Here is a 12,814-nt window from a genome sequence, read left to right on the forward strand (position 1 = left end):
GCCACTGCTTTGTTCCAGAAAGGATTCTATCCTTTGGTTGACTGCATTTGTAACATCTTGGGAAGTGTAGCTGACATAATGAGTAGAAGAAATTCTCCTCATGACCTATTCCTCTCTTACCCTAGTTGTTGTAAAGAAGGTAGAAAGATGTGCATTTGTCTCTCAGTAGCTGGGCTGTCATGCCTGTGTCTTAGTTGCTTCCCATACTTCTTATTTCACATTTTGACATCTGTTGGTGTACACACAAATATATTTCTTTCCTTCATGCTGCCTTTAGAAATATGTGTGGATATATATATGTATATGTATATACATATATATATATATATATATATTCAGAGAGTCTTCCTAGATTTGAACTCACATTTCAATGCTAGATCCCACATAACATTCTACAGACACTTCTTCCAGGATAAGAAAGTCTCGTCATAAGGCACAACTATACTATACATTTTCAGTCAAATAGCTACCTACTTTATACATGAAGTGATCAATTTTCTCTACTGCTATAACGCTGATACTTCATACTTCAGTATACATATAAGTAATTAAAATCAGTAGATAAATGAAGCTAGGTCATCAGTTTGACTCGAATGAAAGTATGTTGTTAATGATTACTAATAGTGGAACTGTCCCTCACTTAACAACAGTTTCTTAGTATTACCATATATGCACATGAAGGCATGTATCACTTGGAAAGTTAGAGTGTAAATTCTGCACCCACAAAGATTTTACTGATTATTAAGTCTTTTAACCATATGCTTCCTGTTGCTCATTAAGTTAACTACTGCCAGTAGTAAAGAGTAAATTGATAGGCCATATACACAAAGAAGAAGAGAATAAAACTTTCTCTACACTTTCTCCAAACAACAAAGGAGGAAAGAAACAAGGATACAGTAAAGAAAAAGAAATGTGAGCAATACGTCCCTTATGATCAAGCAGAATTTGGGTGATACGGACTATTCTCTTTAATGAAAGATGCCAATGGTTTTAATGGTTTAAATATAATGAATTTAACCTTCACTCAATGATACACTGCCCACTAAACACGCATTTCATGAGTGAGTATGGAATGGAGGAATTTATTTCTGGAAAACAATCAAATGTAAGCAATGACAGAAAATTCTTGTTACACAGTTAAAAGAAAACCGCAGTAAACAGTGGAAAAGTATCAAGACTGGCAGGAAATTTTGTGAACTATATCAAATAAACAACCATGGCAGCATAGATATCTCCTGATTTCTGCTTTTCTGAGGTGTTATTCCCAAAGAAGGAAATTAGTCATAAGTTCTTGTCTCTAGACTTTCTTTATGGAGAACTCAGGTTAAAATATATAAAACTAATAAAAATAGAAACCCCATCTTGTTTTCCCTCTCCTCTTCTCTATTTCAAATAAGTGTATTAAAAGGGGGGGAAGGGAGGTTAGCCTACTGGGAGAGTGCTGGTCAAGCATGCAGGAAGACTCGGTTTCGATTCCTCTGTACCATGTACATAGAAAAAAGCCAGAAATGGTGTTATGGTTTAAGTGGAAGAGCTCTAGCCTTGAGAAAGTCCAAGCACATTGCCCAGGCCTTGAGTTCAAGCCCCAGGACCGACAAAAAAACAGCAACCATGAATAGTCATTGTAACAATATAGGTATATAGTGCAGGAAACTGCTCTTCTATAAAACCAACAGCATGAAATCTTCAAGGAGACATACACTTGAATGACATTAGATGCATTCTATCCATTGCTAGTAAGGAAAGATCAGTTAGACAAAAAATATCAATCAAAAAACATCAAAGTTTACTACAGTCTAAATTTGTTTAGAAGACACTTGAAAACATTTCATCTTTTCGCTGAAGAATATATATTCTATCAGAAGATCATATGCTAAGCTACTAACCAAGTCTGAAGAAATCAAAAAACAAAATTGAAATCAAAAGTGTATCTTACTTTTTTCAATTCATGTGGCTTCAACACTAGGCCTCGGCTTTTTCCGTGAGCTCTTCAGCTCAAGACTACTACTACCCTCTCCCTAGAGTCACAGCACCACTTATGGTTTTGCTAGTGGTTAATTGGAGGTAAGAGACTCACAAAGTCTCACAGGCCAGGGCTGGTTTTGAACTGTGATCCTCAGATCTCTGCCTGCTGAGTGGCCAGAATGACAGCAGCAGTGTATCTTATTTAAGGACATAGAGCTACAAAAATACTAAAGGTATTAGAGATTATATTAGATATGAAAGTTAACTGATAAGTAATTGATCAATCAGAGGACTGATAAACCAAGAAAGAAAGTTTAACTTACTTAAAGGAAATGGGAAAAAATTGATACTATTGCAAAACACACTAACTTTGATATGGTAGTAAAGCTGATATTCCAGATGTGTAAGATGGAATAGTAGTCAGAGATAAGGCATTGCCAGTGTGGGTAGAGGGATTGTGAAATGTCCCTTGCATTGTGCTGGTGTTTTATCAGTGTCTTACCTCCTGGGAACTACAGACAAATGAGAGTACCTTTTTGTTTCAGAAAAGGATTCCCTGCGACCTTGGCTCATTGTGAGTAGCTGACAGGCACCTAGGGATTCTAGGTGCTAGTTCTTGACATCACAGCACTCCATGAACCACTCTCTTTTGATCTGCTCTTCATATCCTGCTTAGTTTCAAAACACATCTGGATTACATATGATATTCATAGGTAGTCCTCTGTACCCTCAAAAGTGACCACTGTCCAATTCTGATTTATCACTTGATGACCAAAAAATCAATTTACACTAAATGAAAGGAACTTTAAAAAATGGAACCAAGAGCTTTATTTTGTGTGATTGTTGTTTTCAAGGTACTAGGTTATTTCTCTTTTCCCTTTTCCTCTTCATGGTTAATTTCCTATTGGGACTGTATCTGACTTTATTATCTGGTATATTGTATATATTCTTATTTGGTTATTTGAAATAGGAAAGGAAAGGAGGGAATACAAGATGATTGGGAGGGGTGGGGAAAAGAAATGGGGAAAAATATGAAAAAGAGGAATCAGTTTGTGACAAGTAATCTTCCTATTACCTGATGAATGTAAGTGTAACCCCTCTATACCTTGTCAAGACCAAAAAAAAAATCAGCTCGCACACTACTTATGTCTTCATTTGAAGGAACAATAGCAGTTGTTAAGTTGCTGTCCTTGTTGTGGACATATCAAAACATAAAAAAATTAAGTGGGAAAATGTGGGAGGAAATGATACAATGTTCTAACACTACTCGATTAGAAAACTGTGGCCTTGTTTTTCTACACAGGTGGTCTGTCAAATGTACTATGTGTCTAGGTCTTCTGTCTCTGTCAACCCTTCTTTTCCTGAGGTCAGAACTCAGAGCACTGTCCTTGCTACTCCCATGATCATGGCATGTTGATCCTTCATGCCTAGGCTTGCCTGATCAATGACCCTTCCCATTAGGCTTTCAACAGAATTTTAGATAGATGTGCAGACCTTTGGTTTACAGACGGGGCAAATAAGACAGGATAGCAATAGAAAGCCATCCAGGGTATTCCTTTCTGCAGAAGTACATCTCCACTGAATCAACAAAAGGGTGCACTTCATGTGTGGATCAAGAAGCAGAGGCCCAATGATAAGCAAGAAAACAGATTAATCCTGGAAACCTGATTTGGAGCCCCACTACCGCACACGTGTGGACACACACACTCTCTCTTTGTCTCCTAGCTCTTTCATTGCAAACATAAATTTATTCACAAACCCTGTATTCACAGGTGTGAGCAGTAAGGAGCTTGTCATAACGCCGGGGAGTCATCTGTCTATACAATATAAATGGTGTCCATAAAGTATTCACAGTGTCACAAACCTTAGAACCACAGTTTTGAAAAGTTGGCATGAAGTTCACAATGAAAAGAATAGATATAGAGAAAGAGTATACCCATCAAAGAACTGGACATAGCCAACAAAATATGGAAAGACACGAACAAACTTGTAGTCACTTTGATCTGACACTTGTATTTCTTCACCTGTGAAGAAACTGTTATGGCACGAAATAAATGCAAAGGATTGTATGTCATTGCCACCAAACCAAAGGAACACAACCAGTTGTAGTAGGATCTCATACACTGGCAATGTGGGGGGGGTTTAGGAGTTTTCCTTCACTGCTCCCTAAAATAGCAAAACATTTTGTGCAACTCATTTCTCATTTACTCATCAAAATGAAAAGGAGTAATATGACAGACAGAAGGTACACTGACAATATTTGGAAACTACCCAGAAATGATCAGTCTGTTTCATAACATATATATTTATGTATGTTTTTCTATTTATAGATATCTGACCTTTGCTTGAATTCTGCTGTCCCAAATTCTGTTGGGTCATTCTTATCCAAGCTAGAGAATTCAATTATATACAGTCAAATACCATGTGCAATCATAGTTTTACTTTTTTACTCAAGGTAGTAAGTTAATCTAACACTGACAAATTTGAAGAAATTGAAACGTTTACATATTTAGCTAAATGAACAAGGTATTTCCATTTTTTTCCCTAGAAAGGAAATTCGTATGCAGGAACTTATATTTTTACCTCTACAAAAGAAAGCTTTTATGCATGGTCAAATAATTTTTCTCTCTGAGTAAACCTAACACACTGTTTATTGGTATGTGTTAGTTCATTTGTACATGTAACTCACTTCAGAAGAAATCAATCCACTATACAATCTGATTTTCAGCTTTCTAAGTCTGCTCTTCTCCCTCCTTCTTTTCACATACTTGGCTGTATTCTTAACTGCTTCTCACCAAAGGACAAGGAACAACAGCCTAGAAGCTGGACTCTCATCATAACTGTCAGTGGGCCTGTCCAAGTATCAGATTTCTGGAGAATGAAAGAGGCCCACCAGCTCTTTCACCTCAGAAACACGGAGACCACCTCAATGTGCCTGACTGTGATTCTTACTTCCATTGGCTCAGTAAAAGTTGCATGTAGGCAATAAGTAAATAAGGTAGAGAATAGGTAAAGAAAGATACGGTTGCTATGTTTGAATTCACAGTAGACCATGACCAAGTATCTGCTGCCAGATGCTATCATTTTCTATTTACTTTCAATACAGGAGGAGGAATAATGAAGACAACGATCAGCTGTCATATAGACTGTGTACTAAACTCACACTACAAATGAATTTACATTCAGATGACAGATAACTCACCAAATGTTAATGCTCGATTCACAAACCGCAATGGCGGTTAACGTTGTGTCATCCCTAAAAAGTGAAGTAAAAAAAAAAAAAGACACAGAAAATTGAGTTGGAAACTGTAGAGGAAATCAAACCTTTTCTACAAGGCTGGGTACTAAAACCATAACTGCGTTCATCCTAGGAACAGGTTCTGCCACTTGAGCTACAGCTCCATCTCCAGCTCCTCTGTTCCCTCTAGCTCTTTGCTCTGGTACTCCGGTGTGAACTAACAGACCAGAACCAAATGAAAAGCAGTATTTTCATTTTACCACAGAAATACAGTTGAATCTGTTCAGGAAATTAAATATGGACCGGTTTCATGCAAGGTAGAGAATTTTTCCCAGTACCCCTACCACAGTACCTCTTGTCATCTTGTATGAATTTCAATACAATACACTTCAAGGGAACTCAACCTGAGATCATAGCTAATATTCTGCTTCCTCTGTTCCTTCTATTCCCTCCTTACTTTCAGTAATCCTAGATGTTTTTACTGACTTACTCTCAGATTGGACCAAGGGGTGGCAGGCCGGAAACAGAGAACACTTCATTGTTCACCAGAACATTGAGAATTCCCTCTCCTTACAGGAGCCTCAATTCTTTACCCAATTTGTGAAAACACGGAATGGCACAGAAAAATTTCACTTCCTTGACCTTCCAAGGGGTTCCCACAAACATGGTACTTAGTCTCTGTACAGCTTTCTACACAAGTCTGTCTACATTTGAGTATCTGACAACAAATGGCTCTCATCTGTCAATCTATGTGTATTCTGCTCCTCATTATCAACATGAACCATTAATTTATGCACAGTCAAATACTATGGAAGTTCCTAAAGAGACTTTTCTTCTCAAATTGCTATAATACCCAGAAAACGAACTCTACATATACTATATATGTAAAGGGGTATTTCCTAGAAATGAGGCCTCTCTCTCCAATGAAATGACTACCTGTGCTAAATAAAAACTTATGCAAGATTCACAAGGAGTTCTTTTCCTATGACCCTAAAGCACTGTTTACACTGTTTTCGTGGGTTCCCTGATGTTCCGTTTCCCTTGCTATGAAGGAAATTGAGCTGATCATTCATCTACATTTCTGCTTCCTCTCTCCCTTCCTTGCTTCCTCTGTCTGTCCAGCCTCTCTGATTCATAATAGGATTGGTACTTCATGAGTTATTCACCTTAAACTACAGAATATATGTGGAAACTAACACACAGACATGCTTTGGCTATTTAGTAATATTTGCCTTTCACATAAAATGCCAACCCTTACTTGATGGTAAAAGACTTCTCATTCACTAAATAAATGACAACAATCATTCGTTATATGGCTTTTGTTTCAATGTCCTGGAGGTCCTTTCAATTAGCTTCATACTATATGGCCTTATGTATCAAGATTTTGCTCTATTGCAGATCTCTGCTAGTAGAGCCCAAGGTTTCTACTGATTATGACGAATGAGGGAAACCATTGAGCCTAAGTTCCCTTGAGTCTGGCTTACTTCACTTAATAGGATTTTTTCTAAGTCTTTCCATTTCCTAACAAATGGGGCGATGTCATTCTTTCTGACAGCAGCATAGAATTCCATTGTGTACAAATACCACAACTTGTTGATCCACTCATCAACTGAGGGACATCTAGGTTGGTTCCATATCTTTGCTATGGTCAACAGTGCTGCAATGAACATTGTTGTGCTAGTGGATTTAGTATGATGTATTAATTTGTCCTCCCACAAAAGGGAAATGTCCTAGTCCTTTGCATAATTTTCAAAATTCCCATTGAAGCAGAGTATCTTTCAAATGTGCCTTCCTTGGCCTGTTTTCCAGATGTATGACTGGGAGTGGTGTTTTTAGATGTGAACTTGAAAGAGCTCTTCCTGTCCTGCTGGTTGCTTCCCTGTTTTGATGCTGTTCTGTTGCCAAAGAAACCAGAATGGTGTCTCTAAGAAGTGCCCTTGACTACTGAGTGAGGAAGAGACTGATGGTACCATCCACGTTTCTCAAGACTGAGAAACAACACTGGAAACTTCACTTGAACCACTCATCCACAAAACTCAACAGACTAAATAACAGAACACGGATCAAGCCTGTTGGCTGTTTGGCAGGCAATGTGTGATCAACAATGCCTATTCTTTCGGCTGGATTTTGTTGGATTTATCAGTTACACCTTAACTTACAATGCCATCAGGGACTGAGACTTGATTCCCCAGTACTCAGAACACACAGAGCAAAATTACTTAACACCTTGGCCTGAAGTAACAATATCTATTTCACCGAGGTAGACCAGACATCCAGTTCTGTGGGAAGGTACTGCTGTCCATCACAACTATCCTATATGCTATTTTATTATTTTTTCCTGCAGCTTTCCTCGGTGTGGGGTAGTAAAAAGCTTACAGAGAAAGATGAACCCGAGCGGCACTTTGTAGAGGCATGTAAAAGAACAATGCCAATTGTTATGCATATGGATTATTAGATGTACAACACTCAGTAAGCTTTATGCATGTTGTGTTACCTAGAGAGAACATATGTGTTATTAATATGATTTTAAAACACAGTACCTTTTCCCATGAAACTCTGATGCTCTGAGTAGTTTATATTCTCTAAGCATCTTTCCTTTTCCTCTTTCATCAGATTGCACTCTTAAAATTCACTGCATGGTCTCTGTAGGTAAGAGGAAAAGACTTAGCACTGCGATGGCCTTTCTGTTAAGCTCAGACAGTCCACATTTTCTCTGATTCTGGGATACTATTAGGTTTTGCAGCCTCCTACATATTTTTCTTCTTTCATAGACAATTTCAAGTTTAATATTATATGTTTAAAAAGTGAGATAATTTTAAGGTCATAAAAATTTTGGAATCCTGCAGGCTTTAAAATACATGAAAAATGATTTAAAAAACCCTCACAGAACCATTATTTCCATCTTTTCTAAAACTCACATACTAGTTAGCTGCATTGTTGTGGAATTACTGTAAGTTGTGCTTTAAAGGGATTAAGATTAACTTGATTAGAAGAAATGCTAGTTACTAAACAATTAAGACAGGAAAAAGGCCTGTATGTTTGTATGTTAGTAGGAAATTAATGAAATCCATTTGGTAGAAAACAAGCCATTTTAAATATTAATTTTAATATGAACTATTCTCTGGGCAAATATTTCATAACTCCACACTATATTAATATTAGAATTTTCCTGATGATTTGTGGCATTGAGAATAATAGGGGTTGTCAAAATGTACTGAAGGTGTCTCAGAAATTTTTCTTGAGGATTCACTGAAATTAAAACAAATTACATGCCTCAGGATAATCTTTGCTGTACCTCTAGTCTGGTCCTGAAATGACTGATTTGCAGTTCTGAAAGAAAGCTCAAAAAGAATCAACTAGATAGAACTGTGATAAGGAGAAGCTTTACTGATCAATTAGAAAATAACCTCAGGCACAATCGTTCCCCAAGCTAATGCACTGAAAAGCAGGCTACTAGTATTGTTTTGTGTAAGGTGTGTGTGCATTCATTTTGGAGGTGTTGAATTCACCTCTGGGCCACATGCTTGGTGGCTGGTGCTTTACCACTGAGATATTATTCCAAGCCCTTTCAATGTTGGTTATTTTTGAGGCTGGGACTAGCCTGGGGTGGACAGGTTTGGGCTACATTCCTGCTAGCTGTGCTCCCATGTGTCACTGAGGATGAAGGCAAAAGCCATGTGTGCCCAGCCAGAGTGTCCTCGTAGCTGAGATGACGGGTGCTTGCCATCAGGGCCCCTGGCTGATATGGAGTTGGGAGTACTTCTGACTGGAATGGCCTTGAATTGCTCAACCCCCTGATCTCCACTTTCCAAGAAGCTAAAATTATAAAGATGAGCTCTCAAACCTGGCTCAAAAATGAATATTTTTTCATATATTTTATTGTAATTAATAGAAGGGTTACATGATATTTGCCAGATAGATGGTGCATTAATTCCCATTCATTAATACCCTTTCACATGTCTTGGTCCCCATTTCCCTCCCCCCCACCCCCACCCCTCTAAAAGCAAATATTTTTAATACTGACATTTCATGTTTTTAAAAACATGAGCAACAAGCAGTTGTTATAATCTTGCTTTCATGTTTCAAGTAATTCCTGTCTTTTTTATATATATATATGTATTCTTTATTCATGCATTCTTTTAACAATCATTGATTATCTACTTTGTACTTTGTTTTATATGGAGAGCTGTGGGAAATGCAAAATATATGATATAATCATTGCCTTCTGAGAGTTTCTTTGGAATATTATAATAAAATATGAGAAGAAAATGAAAAAGGTCCAAACGTAGAAATCTCATTCTGAGCACCAAAATGAGCCGAATTAGTTTTGTTCTTTTCTGTTCTGGTTTTTGACTTTTTTTTCCTTTTTCCTTTTTGAGACAGGATCTGGCTATGTAGCTTAGGCTGGCTTGGAAATAACTACATATGTAGTCCAGGCTGGCCTCAAGCTTAAGATCTTTCAGTTTCCATTTCCTAAGGATGGGATTATAGGCAAATGCTACCATGCCCAACTTGAGTTTAGTCTTTAATTACTGTGCAGACACAGACACACAGTAATTGAAGAACCTCCTTAGGAAGAGCCAAGATTTCAACAGGATTAAGGCAGGAAAATAGGCTAGAGTGGGGACTAGAGGGAGTAACAGGGGCTGTGATCAGCTGAGTAGTTTATCTGGAGGGGAAGCCTCTACTCTGCTACAGCTTATCATCATGAGGCAGGACTGTAAGCCTAGAATGGTCAATTGTTTCATTGTTTTAAGGAAATTTAAATTTTAAACTTAAGTCTCCTGACACAAACACACACACATGTGCATTTATACAGCATACATAATAGATGTATATATATATACAATAATATATATGTGTGCACATATACACAGACCCACATGTATGTTAATTAATTTAAGGGTTGGTGTTAAGGTTGGTGCTGTACCACTCAAGCCATACCCGTACTTCTGAATTCCTATTGGTTAATTAGGTTTAAGAATCTTACAGCCTTTCTTGCTCAAGTTAACCTCAAACCGTGATCCTCAGATCTCAGCTTCCTGAGTAGCTAGGATTGTAAGTGTGAGATACTGGTGCCTGATATAGGTCTTCTGTTTTGTTAAATGATGGCTCAAATGTGTAGAAATACTATGCTGCTTAAACAAACATGGAATGGGACTAATTTGATCTATTGGGCCATTAATTCTCAACTTCTGGCCTGTAAGTTGGAGTCTACAAAAATCTGGTAGTGGAGGCACAGCCAACTTTAGGATTCCTCCTTGTATTCTTTTTGCCTCTAGGCCTGTGTGGGCAGGGTGGAGGGGTCTGTGTTAAGTTCTATTGCTTGGCACCGCTCTGCTTTCCCTTTGTGTTTGGGGACGCGCTGTATTACTCACGCCTCTGCGTCCTTCTGCGGGTTCTCCACGGTGGTGGGGAGTCTCTCACTCCCCTCGGGTCTCCGCTGTTGCCTGTGTTCCGAGTCTGGGTTCCGCTGCTTGCTGTTCTGGTTCCGCCTCTGGGTTCTGCTGCTTCCGCCTTTCGCTGGCCCGGTTGTATGTTGGTTTCTGCAGCAATCGGGTTCCCAGGCTGGCCCCCTCCTCCCGCCGCCCCTTTTCCTGGCCAGCCACCGCTTTTCCTGGCCTGCTGCCGCTTTTCCCCAGGCCCGCCGGCGCTTTCTGTGGCTTGGAACTGGCAGATGGAGGTGGGGGAGGGGTCCTCGCGTTCCGAATTCTTTGAGAAAGTTGGATGTGAGCTTTATCTGGATTTCTTTTCCACTTTGAGTCCTTCTCCGTTGCCTTTTGAGTTTGTTGTTGTGGATTTCTTAAGATAATTGGCTCGTGGGACTCCCTAGTTCTCTCTTTTTGTGAGAGAGAGCTAGGCAGCATCCCTATTGTCTCAGCGCCATCTTCCTTCCCTCTCCGCATGCGTGCTCTTCACTGGGCCTTGGCCCTCGTGCTCACTGAGCATGCGTGCTGTTCGCTGGGCCATGGCCCTCGGTGCTCAGTGAGCGTGCGTGTTTGCCAAGGCCACGCCCCCAGCTCATGGCCCACGATGGCAGCCGCGAGCGGGTGGCCCTGATGCCGTTCTCCCCACAAACACGCGAAGCTCAACACCCGCCATTGCCTCAAACATGTCTCCCAGAGCTGAGGAGCCCGGTAAGTGACCAGGGGCCGCGTTTAGCCTCTCAAAGTAGAAAGAACCCCAGGAAGGACGAGGGCGTCCTCTTCCCCACCCCTAACACCCCTGACCCTGAGGAAGAAAGAGACCAGGTCTTTCAGGTATCTGTGCCGGGGCTTGCAGGTGAATGAACCAGGGAGTAGAGACCCCAGTCAGGGCGACACGGGGGCTGCACGGGGCCTGCATGGGGCTGGGGCCTCATGGTCTGAGAGGAACGAGGGGCCTTGACTGGGCTGGTAGGTTTTGGGAGGATCTGTGCATGCGCGAAGTTGTGCCTTGTGCAGCTCAGGCTGGAGGATCTGCACATGTGCGAAGTTGCGCCTTGCACGTGTCTCTCAGGCGGGAGGATCTGCGCATGCGCGAAGTTGCCCTTGGGCGCATTTCCCAGGCCTGAAGCGTGCGATGCGTGAAGCCTTCCAGTGGGATTTTTCATTTTTTGGTTTTTGCCGTGAAGATTGTTGAGTCTGTGTCTTGCGGGGGTCATGGTGAGACGGCTTTTGTTTACATTTCATTAGCTGTCAGATAAGGAAGAGTTATAACCACAGCTCAGCCGCTCGGCGCCTTCCTGGCCCTTGCACTCGGGCCGGCAGCCTGAGTGTCTGTGCTCAAGGCTGGTGCACAAATGTGGAGCTGCCGTTGGCTATTACTGTTTTATTTTTATGTTTCCCCACACACATAAAGCTGCTGTGAACATGTGTGCACAAGTCTTTGTAGCAGTATATGCTGTTTTTTTTTTCTTTCTTTCTGGAATGCATTGCGAGGTATGAATACCTTAATCATACAGTAGGTGGGTGTTTAAGGTTTGGAGAACCAGCAAACACGTTTTCTGACGTGGTTATACCGTTTTATATTTTCATTAGCTGTTTCAGAGAGCGAGGGTTCCTTCACACCAACACTTGGTACAAAGGCTGCTGTAAAGGTGACTTTTTCCCCTCCTTCCTCTTCGGCTCATGTGCTTCTGAACAGTTTGTTAGGGCATTTGCTTTTGAAGATGCCAAGAGAGTCATGATGTAGGTAGAACAAGATTTCATTCTTTTTTAAAAAATTTTTTATTATAATTAGTAAAAGGGTTACATGATATTTGCCAGATAGAAGGTGCATTAATTCACATACATTGATACCCTTTCACATGTCTTGGTACCCATTATCCTCCCCCCCCGTCCCCCCACCTGTCTTGGTTTTCCCCCCTTCTCTATCAAATTTCAAATAACCAAGTAGAAATAAATTCAATATATCAGATAACATTGTGAGATACTATAACAATATGAGATAACCAAGGGACAGCAAAGGAGATGAGAGACAACATAATACATTAAGGACAACAAGCATTCGTTACATGGCTTTTGTTTCAATATCCTGGAGGTCATTTTATTTAGCTTCATACTATATGGCCTTATGTATCAAGATTTTGCTCTATTGCAGGTCTTTGCTGGTAGAGCCCAAGGTTTCCAC

Source organism: Megascapheus bottae, chromosome 5 (genome assembly GCF_031878675.1).
Source record: "Megascapheus bottae isolate mThoBot1 chromosome 5, mThoBot2.hap1, whole genome shotgun sequence".
Lineage (NCBI taxonomy): Eukaryota > Metazoa > Chordata > Mammalia > Rodentia > Geomyidae > Megascapheus > Megascapheus bottae.